Source organism: Miniopterus natalensis, chromosome 4 (genome assembly GCF_054644295.1).
Source record: "Miniopterus natalensis isolate mMinNat1 chromosome 4, mMinNat1.hap1, whole genome shotgun sequence".
In the NCBI taxonomy this organism is placed as follows: Eukaryota; Metazoa; Chordata; class Mammalia; order Chiroptera; family Miniopteridae; genus Miniopterus; species Miniopterus natalensis.
In genome coordinates this window covers 78,507,321-78,524,794 of record NC_142084.1, presented here as the reverse complement: position 1 = coordinate 78,524,794, position 17,474 = coordinate 78,507,321, and positions in this window count along the sequence as shown.

Sequence of the window (17,474 nt, the reverse complement as noted above, 5' to 3'; positions counted from 1 at the left end):
GAGCAGGTGTATGCCACCAAGATAGAGATCAAAATTGGGGAGTGCTGGAGGGAGGGGATTGTAGGGCCATGGTCCTACCATGGAGCTCTAGAGACACAGGCTAAGCAGGCAAAGCTTTGTCTCAGTGAGCTTGGGCTGCTGGGACAGAGTGTCACAGACTGGGAGCCTTCAACAACAGAAATTACACCTCACAGTTCTGTGGGCTCCAACCCTGAAAGCAGGGTGCTGATAAGATAGGTTTCATTCTGATGGCTCTTCTCTTGACTCGCAGGTGACTCTCATTTGTGGAATGCTCAAATGGCCTCTTTGCTTTTATGGAGAGAGATCTCACTCTTCCTCTTTGTATGAGAGCACTAACCCCAACACAAGGGCCTTACCTTCAGAACCTCATCTAATATTAATTACATCCCGAAGCCCCCCACTTCCTCAGACTGTCATATTGGGGGTTAGGGTTTCAACATACAAATTTTGGGAGCAGGGGACACAAATATTTGGTCCATAACAGGCTTGGACCACAGCTCATCTCAGTCATAACAGACTGCCTTGTGATCCCCTGGAACATGAGACCATGGTAAGCCTATGAGGAGCTGCTCTGAGGCTGTCTCCCACTCAGGTTCCTGTCTCCTTGGGGAGGCTGTCATGCATTTTCTCAGGACTTTCATGGTTCTAATGCAGTGTAGGCTCTTCTGGCCCACCCTGCTGGGAATAGGGCTGCTTAGCTACAGTCTGGGATGGGCTTCTCCAATGGGGCATCCCACAACTTGCCCTTCTTGTTGGGGTGTTGTGTCTTTGGTGTGGGGGGTGAGTTGCCACAGAGATCTGGCACTTTTGACCACTTTTCTGTTTGCTGTGTAAGTAGTCAAGTGTCTGGGCCTAAAAGTGGCTCCTCATGTCTTCACCAGCTGAATTAGTCAAGTCTTGCTTTGTATTGTGTGTGCTTCACACAAGTCCAAAGAGGACCCCCAGTGTGTGGTGGGCAATGTGGGTGGGTGTTCCCAGTTGTCACAGGACTGAGGAACTTGACTAGCATTTTGTAGGCAGGGGCCAGGATCTGTCTCAAAGGAAATTATTTCTCTTAAAATGTGAGTACTACCTCCCATTAGGAATACTTCTCTTGTGACTGGAGTTTTGAACCTTTGACCACATTTATCCGATTTCCTCACTCCCCACCCCTGCCTCTGGTAACCACAATCTGATCTGTTTTTTCTGCATTAAAAAAAAAATTCCTCATATAAGTGAGATCATATAGTATTTGTCTTTCTCTGTCTGGCTTACTTCACTTAGTATAATGCCCTCAAGCTTCATCAATGTGACAAATGGCAGGATTTCCTTCTTTTTCATGGACGAGTAATATTCTTCTATGTTGTGAACAAAGAGGTGCCACCATAAACCGTAAATTCCTAATTGGGTAGGTCCAAGTGAATTGAGGAGAAGCAGAGGGAGACAGGCAGACACCTGGTTTGCAGAGCTCTATTCTGTGGGCCCCAGGACTGAAACACTCCTCCCTGCAGTAACTTTTGTCGGTCTCCTAATGATGGCATGAAGACAAACAGTCCTCAACTCACTAGTTGGCACAAACTGCGTGATCTAAACCACTGACTACCATTAAGTTAAAGAAAAGAGAACAGGACCGTTTGTCACTCTGGAGTGCATCACATAGAGTTTTCATATGAAAAAACAGTTCAATATCCAACAGCTCCCATCTGGAGTGCCAAGCAATGGGAATGTACAAGAAACCACTGTTTTTTTCACCCACCCACAAAAATATTTGAATCTATCTTTTGTAATTCTGGTTCAGTTTCTGTAAAGAGAAAACTGAGTGCCTTTTTCAGTGACTCATACAACTTCTCTTTTCAGTCCTGACATCCCTAATGTATCTTCTACATTTTTCTAAAAAATTCTCTTTAATTAGTTTATTTAACATTTGCAGTTGACATACAATAGTATGTTAGTTTCAGGTGTACAACACAGGATTTTTTCAATAGGTAAGAGATAACATAACACACAGTAGGGTGGTAATGGCAGCTCATGGAGCTTTGGGAGCCAGGGCCTCCAGATGAGCAACTATAGCTCTCAAATCTGGGTAGAGAATGCCACTTCATGAAACCCTGTGACCTTTCAGGGGATCTGCAAGGTCAAATGATTTTTTTCACTCTCACAAAGGAACAATGGAACTCTCAAAAGGCAACAGGACATGTGAGATCATAACACACTGGCTGCAGGACCTGTGAGAGTCCAGCTGTTTTGCACTAAAGCAGGCATTAACGAGAGATGCAAAGTGTAAAACATGAGACATTTTTATTTATTTTGGGAAACAATCATTTTTAAAAAATGTGTTACTTAGGATGACATGTTTATTATTATTTTTAAATAAATCAATAATAATTTAACATTTTTTCTCAGTTTAAGTTTTGGATACAGTAAATATGTATCAATGTGATCCTTACACAAAAGTCCTAGGTTTGCCCGGCCAGGTGTGGCTCAGTGGTTGAGTGTTGACACATGCACCAAGAGGTCACCGGGTCAATTCCCAGTCAGAGCACATGTCTGGTTGGGGGCTCAATTCCCAGTAGAGGCTTGCAGGAGGCAGCCAATTGATGGTTCTCTCTCATCGATATTGCTATCTCTCTCTCCCTTCCTTTCCTCTCCCTCTAAAAAAAATCAATAAAAACATATTAAAAAAAAAAAAAAAAAAGACCTTCAGGGAAGGAAGGTGGGCCTAGACAAGTCAGATTTCAGGACTGACTGCTCTTGCAACCAAATGATTTTTTTTCTCCCAAAAGTTCACCCACCTCTCTCCTCCCTCACCCATTTGTGCCCCCATCCCCTCCAAAGAACTATATTAGTGTTCATCCAGAAAGGTGTCCTCATTCCCCAGTATCTGCCCTTCGCCAGCCTCCTGGGCTGCCAGCGCCTTGTGACTGCACATCAGTGACGACTCCTTCCTTCTCCGGGGCTGTTTGCACTCCCCTCTGCTCCTTGCTTTTCTTTCCTACTCTCTCCTTCACCTGCTGGCCAGGATGCAGGGCTGATTGCCACTAATGCCCACGACCAGCAGAACGCAGCAGGAGAGAAATGGGGGATCCCTCACCCCTAGCAAAGCAAAGAGGTCAGCTTTGGGGACTGAGACCAGGTGAGGGAGGGAGGCAAGGCAGCCCCATCTGCTGAGAGGTCTGGGGGAAGAGAAAGAGGCCAGGCTGAGGTGCTGAGACCGCCTACCCCTCACCTCAAAATGCGGTGGCAGCCAGGTTCTAGAAAGGAGAAGTGTCCAGAGTATGGGCGGGAAAAGTTGTGACAGCAGCTCCAGGCCACTTCCATTTTTTTCTTTCATTTTTCTTTCAGTTTGAGAATCCTAGTGCATTAAACACACGCACACACACCCCAGAAGAAATGACAAGCAGGACTACAAAGCTGTGGTGTATTTTAAATGTTTACCTTGAAAAAACCTCCATTTATAGAAAACTCAAGGTCCAGTGCAAATAAGCTTATTTCTATGTAAAAAAAAAAGAAAAAAAAAAAAAAAAAAAAGGGCATTGATGGGAATATCTGATCCAATGCAAAACTCTGACTTTTAAAAAAATATTTATTTATTTATTTATTTATTTATTTATTTATTTATTTATTTATTTATTTATTTATTTAATTTTATCATAATGCTCTCACTCAGGCACTAGATGAACCTGGGTATATTATAACTAGGAGACTGAGCAACAGCTGTTAAGGAAAAACATTTCTGACACTTGTTAAAATGGTAAGGAACACCTTATATAGGACAATTGTAACAGAGGTCTTGCAATGAGGGAGCCAGATCCTCTCAACTCCAAATACAGTAAAGACAGCTGGGGATTTACAGGCAGGGAGAAGAGTGAAAATTCCTAATGGAGACCCTCAGTAAAGGTTACCAGAAGCTCTACCCTCCGGCTAAGCTGCTGCAAAGGCTTTTGGGGCTCAAATGCTCTCAGCTCTCCAGGCCAAGACTGGAGCCAGGAATTTACCCTCTGCCACTTGGGGTTGGAGGGATGAGAAATATTAGCTTCTTGTCCTTTCAGGGGAGATACTTTATTCCTTGGTTGAGAGAGGAGGCTGGAGGGGGCCCCATTTTCTTGGCCTCACTCACCAGAGTGGAGCTTTCCTCCCTCTGAGCAGGGTGGGAACAAATGGGAGGGGAAGGAAGGAGCTGGTCCTGGCTCAAAGGCTACAGGTTCTAACTGTTAGTAGATTTTCTTGAGTAAATGTGTCTTCATTTGCTGTCTACCTTAAGGGCAAAGGTTTAGTATTTTTAAGGCTTTGATCAAAAGTCTGTGGGTGGACCGCTGGGATAGCTCAGTGGTTGAGCATTGACCTATGAACCAGGAGGTCACAGTTGGATTCACGGTCAGGCCACATGCCTGGGTTGTGGGGGTTGTGGGCTCGATCCCCAGTAGGGGGCGTGCAGGAGGCAGCCGATTGGTGATTTTCATCACTGATGTTTCTATCTCTCTCTCCCTCTCCCTTTCTCCATCTGAAATCAATAAAAACATGTTTTTAAAAAAAGTTTGTGGCCCGCTTGATGCCGTATTTGTTTATTTCTGCCCAGAGCATTATTTCTTCATCTTTAAAGGTGGGCCCAAGGGTTGCACCCCCTGAGACAGTTATTCCTAAACCACTTTGTGCTTTTTGAATGAGTAGATTCAGTCATTCCTTTATTTTAGGAAAGTTTTCTTTGTCTTTTTTTTTTTTTTTTTTTTAAATAGCATTTGCTCTTGCCTTCAGGGGCAAAAATTATACATGAGTTGGGTCTCCTTTCTCTTATGTAGCCTTCCTTTATTTATTTATTTTTAAATGTATCCTTATTGACTTCAGGGAGAGGGAGAGATAGAAACATCAGTGATGAGAGAGTCATTGATCCGCTGCCTCCTGCATGCCCCCTACTGGGGATCGCGAGCCCACAACCCGGGCATGTGCCCTGACCTGGAATCAAACCAAAATCTCCTGGATCCTAGGTGGATGCTCAACCGCTGAGCCATGCTGGCCAGGCTATGCAGCCTTCCTTTAAAATTCTCTTAAACATTTGTCCTTCCCTCTTGCTTTTGCTCAGTTTCTTGAGTACCCTCTCCACCAGACTGAATGATTTAGCTGATCTGGGTTTTTGGTTTTTGTTTGCTGCCCTTACTTTCACTTCTGTAAGGCTTTCCCCTTTTCAGTCAATGTGAGTCTGTCAGCCCCACATTTCAGCTCCTTTTCTTCATGTTCCCCTTATTGTCCAGCCCTTTATGTCTCTTCTTCACTCTCTTACTTTGATAGATAATACATTCTGTGAATTATTTCATGGAGAACCAGTGGCTCTTAATTGTATTAGTTTTCTATGGCTGCCATAGCAAATTGCCACAAATGTATTGGCTACAAAAACAAAACATTGCCCTGGCCGGGGTAGCTCAGTTGGTTAGAGCACCATCCCGATACGCCAAGGTTTCAGGTTCAGTCCCCGGTCAGGGCACATACAAGAATGCAGAAATAAGTGGAACAACAAATTGATCTCTGCCCCCCAAAAGAAATCAATAAATAAAAAATCAAAAAAATTATTTTATAGTTCTGCAGGTCTGAAGTCAAATATAGGTCTCACTGGGCTAAACTGGTGGTGTTGGCAGGCAGAATTCCTTTTGGAGTCTCAGGGGGAGAATCAGCTCTGTCCTCTTTTCCAGACCCCAGAAGCCCATTTCTGGACTCCCTCTCACTGGGATCCCCCTGAACTCTTCTACCCCTTCTTCTGCTTCTGAGGGCCCTTGTGATTGTATCTGTGCCACCTGGATAATCCAGGACACTCTCCATGATTTAAGGTCAACTGAAAGCAAATTTATCCCACCTGCTGCCTTAATTCCCCCTTTTCATGTAATATGGCATATTCTCTGTTTGGGGATTCCCATGTCACCATGCTGGCTGGCCATGGTTTTGCAACCACACCAATTTCCACATGCTTTACTCCGTGACGGGATAGTGACTCTTCATTATCTGTTGTTTGCCAGATGCCTTTACATAGTTTTCATGATAATTCCTTTAAAACTATGTATCACTTTTCTTGGAAATAACACAGCTTTTCCTGGAGTAGCTCTTTTTGGAAGAGCAGCTGGGGAAGGGCTAGTGCATCCCCAGGATTCTGTGGACATAGTTCAGGAGGGGAGTGTCTGTGAACTAGAGTGAGAAAATTTTTAATCTTGATTTTTCTGTAATGAATGCAGGCAACACAGCCCAGTAGTGCCTCTAGATCCTATTCCTTTGTCACTAGTAGAAATTAGAGATATTTTCATATCACTTTATAGTTGATATGCTGAAATATCAGTTACCCTCATCACCACTTCCAAATTATACCAGTTATTTCGCCCACTGCTAGATGTCAATAATTGATGCATAAATATCACAAACTTAAAAAATATTTTGGTAGCTGCACTTGACTATAAGGCTACCGTCATAGCTTATGTATTTTATACATTTGAAAACAGTGTCCTGGCCCAGCTGGCGTGGCTCAGCGGTTAAGCGTCGGTTTATGAACCAGGAGGTCAAAATTCGATTCCCAGTCAGGGCACACGCCAGGGGTTGTGAGCTCGACCCCTAGTAGTGGGTGTGCAGGAGGCAGCCGATCGACGACTTTCATCATTGATGCTTCTATTCTCTCTTCCTCCCTTTCTTTCTCTGAAATTAATTTTAAAAAATGAAAACACTGTTCTGAGAAGGATCCATTCATGTCATCAGGCCACAGTGCAAGGGCCAGCCTTTCTGCCTTTTGTCTGGCTCTCGTTTCTCCTCTCTCTGCTGGGTGTGGTCCCCTCCCTAGAAACAGGAAGGCCCCTTGACTCAAGACTTGTCAAAACCCTGCCTGGCACAGAATTCGGTAGTTTGGCCTTGTCTTGGCTCATGGGCACCAGTGTGGGTTGGACTGCAGTCACTAAGTTTCCCCCCACACTGGTAACAGACAGCCACCAGTCTTGAAAATAAAGGGTCCCGTTTCATCCTGTTACTGGCATTAGGTTTTTGTGTTCCTCAAGATAAAAACTGACAGGAAACACAGGAGAAATTTCCAGAGAGATTTTACTAAGCTTATGCTCCAGAACAAGTGAGGCAGCACAGAAGAAAGGAAGGTCCTCTGAACTGGCTCTGGGGCTGGCTCTGCTTGGCTGTTTTTCTAAGCTGGGGACAAAGCAGGTTTTCACGAAAAGACTGGCTTTTTGAAAAAGGCAGGCTTGTAGAATTTTCCATATGGGGGTTGGAGAAGCAAGTGCTTAAAAGAGAGATACAATTTAAAATATATATATATCTTTATTGATTTCAGAGAGAGGAAAGAAGAGGGAGAGAGAGAGATAGAAACATCAATCATGAGAGAGTCATTGATCGGCTGCCTCCAGCACACCCCTGACTGGGGATTGAGTGTACAACCCAGGCACGTGCCCTGACTGGGAATCAAACTGAGATCTCCTGGATCCTAGGTTGATGCTCAACCGCTGAGCCACGCCCAGCCGGGCAAGAGATACAATTTTTTATTTTTATTTTTAGCAGGGAGTGGAGGGGTGGTGACATTCTTGTGGTCAGCTTATCTGGCATTCCTTCTGGCTACCTGGTGTCCAGATCCTTGGAATCAGGCAAGGGGCGGTGGGGGAGGAGAACTACTCTGGTTCTTCTTTTTTTTTAAATCCTCATTGGAGGATATTTTCTCCATTGCTTTTCAGAGAGAGTGGAAGAGGGAGAGGGAGAGGGAGAGAGAGAGAATCATGTGAGAGAGACACATGGATTCGTTGCCTCCCACATGCACCCGAACGAGGGCGGGGCGGGGGATCAAGCCAGCAACCAAGGTAGGTGCCCTTGGCTGGAATCAAATCTAGGACCTTTCAGTCCCCAGATGGATGCTCTAACCACTGTGCCAGACTGGCTAGAGCTGGTTACTATTATCTGGTGTCCTTGGGGTCCCAGGCCCAGGTCCCTATGCTGTCTCAGTCTGAATGTCCTGCCACTGCTGTGGTCTATGGGGCTCAAAGGCAGTAAGTGGCTTTCCCATATACTGGATCTTGCAGTGCTCAGGCAGTCAAGGCTGGGCTTGCTGCTGTCCCTTAGTGTGTGTCCCCTGCTCTAGAAGGCCCTGGCTTCTCTGTATGTCTCTCGGAGAGTCTCCCTCGTCATGTCCTTCCTCATCTCAGTTTCTGGCTCCAAGCACCTTGGGACCCTCTCATGACTGATGACTTCATAGACATGTAAGTCCTTTCTCTGTTTCTCTTTCTTGTTTTCTGGATTAATTTTTTTCTTTAATATATCTTTATTGATTTCAGAGAGAGGAGAGGAGAAGGAGAGAGAGAGATAGAAACATCAATGATGAGAGAGTCATTGATTGGCTGCCTCCTGCACGCCCCCTGACTGGGGATCGAGCCCACAACCCGGGCATGTGCCCTGACCGGGAATCGAACCCCGATCTCCTGGATCCTAGGTCGATGCTCAACCGCTGAGCCATGCCCTGCCGGGCTCTGGATTAATTTTAGAGATGACACAGAGGTTAGAGTTTCTCCTGCCATGTTTAACAAGGTGTTTTTTTTGTTTTTTTTTAGCTTTTTTCATAACTTTTAATAAAGTTCTTTATAACAAAGAGATGACACAGAATCATGTGAAGTAGGAACATCTTACAGGCAAAAATGTGTGTGTGTCTGTTTTCCAGTCTTTTCTGTATGCTTATGTAAATATTTAAAATGTTTAATCCACCTGCATTTACATAAGTGTATCTAATAAAGTGAAATATAACTGCTTACTTTTAACTTTGTGAGTGTCAGGAGTAGCATTTATGCTACAGCTTTTCTTTAACCTCTTCTGGGCTAAACAAGAGAGAAATCAGGAGAGGAAATGTGTAAAATAACTGATTTTTTAAATTGTAGAATATAAACATAACATGAAATTGATCATTTTAACCATTTCAAATTTATAGTTCAGCAATGTTAAGTACTTTCACATGGGTGTGCAACCACCACCACCATCCATCTCCAGAACTCTTTTCCTCTTGCAAAACTGACACTCTGTCCCCATTAAACAACTCCCATTCTCTCCTTCCCTCGATCCTTGTCAGCCACCCCTCTACTTTGTATTTCTGTGAATTTAACTACTCTAGAAACCTCATATAGGTGAAACCACACAGTACTTGTCCTTTTGTGACTGGTTTATTTCACTGAGCATAATGTTCTCACACTTCATGTAGCAGGTGTCAGATTTTCCTTTCTTTTTAAGGCTAAATAACATTCCACTGTATGTATAGACCACATTTTGTTTATCCACTTAATATTTGATGGACATGTGGCGTGGTCCTACGTTTTGGCTATTGCAAAAAATGCTGCTACAGTTTTTTGTTTCAGGACCAGCTGCGATGACTAATGACCCTCTGCCTTGACACTGACCAATCAGTAGAGACCACAACCCTGAAAGAGCACACTTCGAAAACTGATGAATATTTTCTGAAACCCTCCCCTGAGAACTCCCCTAAGATTCTTGCCTGCCAGAGAGAGATAAAGGACCCAGAACTCCTGTCCCCAAGGGGAGCAGCCCCTGCCATTCCATTTCCCTTCTTCTCTCACTTCTTCTCCCACAGGCATGTATGTCCTAAATTCTCAGGGACCCCACAAGACTTGCAACCAGGGGAGCAATGGGCAGTGGTAGCTCATCCCAGGCTAACCCCTGAACCTATCTCCAGGGCCCCCTTTCCTCTGACTTCCCAGAGAGCTAAGGCAGCCCAGCTTAGGCTCTCCTGTTGCTTCTTCTATGCTAAGCCCTTTCTTGTTTTACTGTCCCCAGCTTTAATAGATGTTGCCTCACAGTCACCTGGACTCGTGTTGTGAAATTCTTCTGCAGGTAGTCAAGAACCCACACTCTACCAGCTGGCCCGAGGCAGACTGGCCAAGGGTCCGGTCCCCTTTCCGGTAACAGTGTTTTCCTTCTTCGTTCACTGTCACTTGTACCTTATGACATGTTTGGCCAGATGAATTAAGGCTCTCTGCTATTTCATTATCCAGAAACTCTAATTTTCCTTCTGGACAGTAAGTTCCCAAAGAAATTACTTCATGGGGAGGATTAAGTTCAGCTTCTCAATACATTGGATTTTCAGTATCAATATTATCTTAGGTTTTATTAACCTTTGTTCTAGATGTTACCTTTAGGGAGGAAAAGATAGGGGGTCTAAACCACATCACCAGTGATATGCTAGGGGAGGCGAGGTCCTTGTTTTCCCAGTTTTGACCCTTCTTAGGCACCTGGCGCTTTCTGTCCTGGTGACTTTCCCTACCTGGCCCATTGTTCTTGCTTTGCTCATGTCTGTCTAACTGCCTCTTACAATATTTTATAATTTTTAGAAACATGTCCTTCCTTAACAAAGCAACATATTCATTAACAAATCTAGATTTACTTTTCAGTTTCTCTGTAATGTGAATGAAAAAGGAGGCCCATACTAAACCTGACAAGCTCAGAGGAAGCCTGCGTGGTAGGTCTTACAAACTCAGAGACCTAAAGTAATAAAAACCAAAAGTCAGTAAACTTAGGTGAGCTTAGCAATTAATGTTAGTGTTATGTATTATTTAGAAATAGTCTAGATATTAATAATTTCTATCATTTTCCCCCCTTTATTTTATTTTATTTTTTAAATTTTTAAAAAATATATCTTCATTGATTTCAGAGAGAGGGAAGGAGAGGCAGAGAGAGAGATAGAAATATCAATGATGAGAAAGTCATTGATTGAGCCCGCAACCTGGGCATGTGCCCTGACTGGGAATTGAACCCTGATCGCCTGGATCCTAGGTCGACGCTCAACCGCTGAGCCACGCCCGGCCGGGCCCCCCTTTATTTTAATGGGCTTAGGAACAAGTTATAGAGGCAAAGGAAGGGCTCTTGGAGCTTGGGAGTGAGGAAGCTAATGGTAACTCACCTGACATGGGAGGAGGAAAGGGAAGGGAAAAGGAAAGGGAAAGGTGCCGGCATGCTCTTGGGAGGGAGAGCCAATAATTTCTATTATTTATTAATTATTATTATTATTTTTATCTTTATTGTTGAAAGTATTACAAGTGTCCCCCCTTTCCCCCCCATTGATCCCCTCCCCCCTGAATCCCTCCCTCTAGCCTTCACCACACTATTGTCTGTGTCCATGGGTGATGCATATATGCATATAAGTCCTTAGGTTAATCTCTCCCTACTCACCCACCCACCCCTGCCTTCCTTCTGAGATTCGTCAGTCTACTCCCTGCTTCTACGTCTCTGGATCTATTTAGTTCATCAGTTTATTTTGTTCATTAGATTCTGCATTTGAATAAGATCATGTGATACTTGTCTTTCTCTGACTGGCTTATTTCACTTAGCATAATACTCTCCAGGTCCCACTATGGTGTCTCAAAGAGTAAGGAATCCTTCATTTTTACAGCTGCATAGTATTCGATGGTGTAAATGTCCGAGAAGATGCTTGATATGATTTCAATCTTCTTGAACTTGTAGAGACTTGTTTTGCATCTTAACATGTGGTCTATCTTTGAGAATGTCTCATGTGCACTTGAGAAGAATGTATATTCTGCAGCTTTGGGGAGGAATGTTTTATAAATGTCAGTGAAATCCATCTGATCTACTGTATCACTTAGAATCACTGTTTCCTTGTTGATTTTTTGTCTGGAAGTAAAGTCAGTGGGGTGTTAAAGTCCCCTACTGTGACTGAATTGCTGTTGATCTCCCCTTTAAAGTCCTCCAGAAGTTTTGTTTTGTTTTTTGCAGCCTGTGTGAGTCTTTTGTTCTGCGGTGGTCTCTTATAGATGGCATATATTTGGGTCATGTTTTCTTATCCATTCAGTTACCCTATGTCCTTTGATTGGAGTATTTAATCCATTTATATTTAAGGTTATTATTGATAGGTACTTATCTATTTCCATTTTATTTCTTTATGCCTATGTTTCTCATTCTATTTCAACTTGTTATTATTGCAGTCCCTTTAACATTTCTTGCAATGCTGGTTTGGTGGTGATAAACTCCTTTAGCCTTTTTTTTTGGTCTGGGAAGCTCTTTATTTCACCATCTACTTTGAATGATAGCCTTGCTGGATACAGTAGTCTTGGTTTCAGATCCTTGTTTTCATTACCTTGAATACTTCAGGCCATTCCCCTCTGGCTTGTAGAGTTTCTGTTGAGAAATCAGCTGACAGTCATATGGGTTCTCCCTTGCAGGTAAATAATTGCTTTTCTCTTGCTGCTTTTAAGATTCTCTCTTTGTCTTTAACCTTTGGCATTTTAATTATGATGTGTCTTGCTGTGGGCCTCTTTGGATTCCTCTTGTTTGGGGCCCTCTGTGCTTCCTGGACTTGTAAAAGTATTTTTTTCACTAGGTCGGGGAAGTTTTCTGTAATTACTTTTTCAAATAGGTTTTCAATTTCTTGCTCTCTTGCTTCTCCTTCTGGCACCCCAATAGTACAAATGTTGGGCCTCTTGAAGTTGTCCCAGAGGCTCCTTATACTATCTTCATATTTCTGGATTCTTTTTTCTTTTTGCTCTTCTGGTTGGGTGTTTTTTGTTTCTTCGTGTTCCAAATTGCTGATTTGATTCTCATGTCCTCTACTCTACTGTTGATTCCTTGTAAAGTATTCTCCATTTCAGTTCATGTAGCCTTCATTTCAAATTGGTACTTTATTATGTCATTGATTTCTCAGTTGTTTTCATAACAATGTGCTTGAGCATCCTTATAAACAAAATTCTGAACTCTGTCTCTGTTAGCTTGCTTGGATCTATTTCATTTAGTTCCTTTTCAGAGATTTCTTCTGTTCTTTCCTTTGTGACATGTTTCTTTGCCTCCACATTTTGGCTGCTTCCTGGTGTTTGTTTCTATGTATTAGGCAGAGCTTCTATGTCTCCTGGAATTGATAGAGTGGCTTTGTGTAGTAGGTGTCCTGTTGGGTCCAGTGGCTCAGCCTCCCCAGTGACCTGAGCTGGTCCTTCTAGGTGCTCTCCTGTGTGGGCTATGTGCACTGTCCTGTTGTAGTTGAGCCTTGGCTGCTGTAGGCGTCACTGGGAGGAATTGACCCCGGGCCAATCAGCTGTGAGGACCAGCTGCAACTACAGCCAGAGAGCTACTGTGCTGGACACACCCCTATGGAGCAGGATTTACTTCAGCGGAGCTTTGGTGTTCACCAAGTGTGCCCCTTGAGTGTGTCATTCGTGGATGTGGTAGGGTTGTAATCCAGCATGGTCGAGTCTGACCACCAGGTGCATTGTCTCTGGGGCCTACCGGGAGGTGCAAAGTCAGCCTGTGCCAGTGCCTTGCCCAGGGCCACTCAGCATGAGCTACACAGCAAACCGTAGTTGGCTGCTACTTGTGCTGGGCTTGGAGGAGCCCAGGAAAGGCCAAGCTATGAGCCAATGCAGGCTGCCGCTAGTGCAGGCCTGGGACCACTTATCAAGACATGTGGGGCCAGCTGCTGCTTGTTTGAGAGATTTTAGGAAAGTCCTAAGCATGAGGCTGGAGAGGCCACTTGCACAGAAAAGCCCCTGGAAATGGCCTGGATGAGCCTGCAGGTGGGGAGGGGCGGGGCCTCCGGGAATCACGGGGCGGGGCCAAAGGTGCAAGTCAGGTGCTGGCGATTCAAATATGGCGCCTGCCTGCCGGCTGTGTGCGGGGAGGGCTCGCCAAAGGAGCCATGGCCTCTACCAGCTCCTCTGCCTGGGAGGAAGCTGCCCCTCCACCTCTCGCCCCAATTTCAGGCAGGTTAGTTCCCCCCGAGTGTCCCGGGTCCTTTCAGGCTGCTGCCCGGCACTGGGCTCAGAGGGAGCGTCCGAGTGAGTCCGTGCGCAGGCCCTTTAGAGGAGCTGCTGGGACTCCCGCAGCCTCCGTGACCCTCAGCCACAGTCCCCGCTGGTTTCACAGCCTGGAGTTGTGGGGACTTCTTTTCCCAGTCCTGGAGCCCTGGGCTGGGGGCCTGCTGTGGGGCTGGGCCCCCTCACTCCTCTGGGAAACCTCCGCCACCGAGATTCCCTCCCGGTTTAACCTGCGGCACTGGGTGTGGGCCTGTGGCCTGGTCTCCAGGATTCAGCCCTGATCTGCCCGCGTCTCCGCCCCTCCTAATGGTCTCATTGCTTCTTCAGTTCCCTGGTTGTGGGGCTTCTGTTCAGCCAGATTTCAGGAGGTTCTGAGTGATGGTGGTTCTGTACTTTAGTTGTAATTTTGATGTGGTTGCCGGAGGCGGCGGGTACAGCGCTTACCTACTCTGCCACCTTGTTTACTCATCCAAATGCTCAATCTTTACAACAGCTACTGTTATCCCATTTTACAGTTAAGGAAACCAAGGCACAAAGGGACAAAGTCATTGCCTGTGCTGCTCTGCTGGACGTGGACACTTGTTCTTCTTGCTCCAGTGTTCCTGCACCCACCTGGGGTGCTGATCACCCCTTACTCATCACACTCTATTGAACTCATGCCATTGTCAGACTGTGGTCCTGTGGCCACTGCCTGAGCCAGGAAAGCTGGTGTGCATGCTTCTCTCTCCTCCAGCTCATTAGGGATAAGGAAAGGTGCTTTCCAGCTTTGTGTTTGTGCCTGGTACAGACCAGGTGCTCCATAAATGTTAGTCAAACAAGTGAGTCAGAGTCTGGGAGTAGAGTTTGTGCTTAACTGAAAAAAAAAAAGAAATCAGGATTTTGGAGAGATATCTGCATTCCCATTACTCACTGCAGTTTATTCACAATAGCCAACACATGGGAGCAGCCATTAAAGAATAAAATCCTGCCATTTGCACCAACATGGGTGGACCTAGAGGGTGTTGTGCAAAGTGAAATAAGTTAGTAAGAGACACATACCATATAACCTCACTTATATGTGAGATCTAAAATAGTCAAACTCATAGGTACAATTTCTGTTATACAAGACAACTAAGTCCTAGAGGTCTACTGCACAGGATAGTTCTGAATCTAATAATACTGTATTGTGTACTTACTATTTGTTAAAAGGGTAGAACTTATGTTCAGTACCCTACACACACACATATCATCGTCGTCATGTAGGGGGAAATTTTGGGAGCTGATAGATGTGTTTTTGGCATTGATGGTGATGGTTTCATGGTGTATAGTTACCTCAATAAAGTGGTTAAAAAATAACAGGCAAGGGAGAAAACCTGTACTGTCAGTCGCTGCCTCGCTCTATGTCTTAGAGAGCACTGGATCTATGGGTCTCATTCTCAATCTCCTACTCACCAGCTTCCGGGGGGATCCCAGCCCACTCCTCTCTGTCCTCGCCACACTGACATCGCTGCTAAGAACCCCCTTCCCTTTGGCTCCCACACCACCCAAGGGGCTACCTAGAGAGGCCATACCCTGTGATATGAGTAACCGTTAGTCTCTGCCTTTGCCTGTGATGCAATCTTGGCCACTCCACACTGAGACCACATCCTTCCTGCTCCTGCTGGGCTGCTACTATAAATTCATCAGGTTTCCTCTTGGGCTGTTTCTGAGGCCGGCGTCTGGGTGAGTCCAGCTTCTGGGTGAGTCTAGCTTTGTGGAGCAGGGTGGCCAAATGGGCTTGGGGAGGGATGGGGAGAGTATTTTTAGGGACAAAACTTGACTAGGGATTTCTTCTGCCAGCCTCCTATGTGTCCTTCAACAATGTTTCTGGAATGTTCTTTTAGATTTATCATTATGTGGGCTCTTTGTGCATATGTATGTGGGGGGGTGGGGGGTGGGGACAGGAGCAGGATCACAACTTATACCAGGATTCCTGCTGATTTCCCCAGCATCCCCCAGGTAGCAGATGGGTGGGAATGGACATCCTTCGAAACCAAGAGACAGAGGAGGGAAAGGTCAGAGTGAGTGCAGTAGGGTTAGGAATAGGAGAGCATGGAGGAGAGATGGAGTCCTGATGTGAAAGTCTGGTGGGGCCAGTCTTTTCTAACCTTTTTCATCTCATGGCACATAAACTAACTACTAAAATTCTGTAGCACACCAAAAAATATATTTTTTGCCAATCTGACAAAAAATACGTATAATTTTGATTCATCCACACTGGATGGCTATTGCTGTGTTGGCTGTTGTCATTTTAAAGTTGACAATCTAAGGGAAAAGAGGTCATTGCCCCTGACTAAATAGTCAGGTACTGCATGTTTTAAAATTTTTTGCAGTACACCTTTTGAAAATTGCTGGATGGGGTGAATAGGGAGGGTCTGAACAGCTGGAAGATACCCCCTCCCACCACCAATGCGTAGGGGATGGACTCCGGCAGGTTGTGAGGCCAGAAGTGGAGAGGCAAGGATGGAACTAGAAGAAGGGTGGATGAGCATGTTTGGGGTGTCGAACATCAAACTATGGTCATCATGAATCATGGATTTGGCTACTCCCTCTGTTATCACTTATGGATTTGGCTGATTTGCTTTACCCAGCTCAGTTACATGAAGGGTCAACTGCAAACAAGGCAACATGTCCATCCATCCTATACCTAGGAGACGTGAAAGAGTGAAAGAGCTGATTTCTAGTCTCTATGGAACTTGGAGTCTAAGTAGGAAAACTGAGTTGGTGAACACGATAATGAAAGTCTATGTGATAGGAGGTGGGTAAAGGGGGAGAAAATGGGGGAATATCTGTATTAGTGTCAACACTAGATTTTAAAAATATAAAAAAAGAGAACGTTTATATGTGATAAAGGCTGGGAAAGTGTCTTTTAACCATCTATTTTACTGTCTTTGATCATTTCTGTTCTTATCTGGCTGAGATAACTAGTTAAGTAGTGGAACCAATGGTCTCATGCCTTTTCAGGCTGTAAAAAATGCAGCATTAGGGGCATGAGCTCAGAAATTGGTGAGCCCAGTCTCAATCCTGGCTTTGTCCCTATCTGGCTTCGCCTTCCTGACTTGGTCTCCACTTCCATCAAATGGGGTGAGGTACACACGTACTTCATAGAGCTTTGTGCAGGTGAGATGGGAGGAAGCAGAAGTGCCTAGCCCATGAGACACTCTCAGTCAGTGTGAGTTACACTAATTATTATATCACAGATTTTACAGGAGACATTAAAGAGATGTATGTTCATTGTTCCCCTGTGCACCTAAGTTCTGTCACACTGCAGTTTTCTCCGTCAGTGGGTTGTCAGGAGGGCAGTTTTGGGCCATCCCTTCCTCCTCCCACTGCATGCTCTCTCATCTCTCTGGCATTGCCATAATTACTCATTTTTGGGTCTTCTTTTTTTGTTCATCCATCTTTCCTCAGGTCAACAGCGAAACAACGAACCAGGGTCTTTCAGTTAGAAGGAACTTAAAAACCATTTTTTCTACTCTGTCATTTTATAGATGAGGAGACTGAAGTTGAGAGATAGTGACACGTTTGCCCAAGATTGTAGCCCAGTCATCAGTGTGACCCATGCTCTCCTGGGGACCCCACAGAGGTGGTGCCATGATGCAGTCCTGGGCATTCAATACTGTGCTGGTGTGACTGTGTTTGTGGGTTTAATTATTGTTTCTCTCCACAGGGATGCCTTTCTTC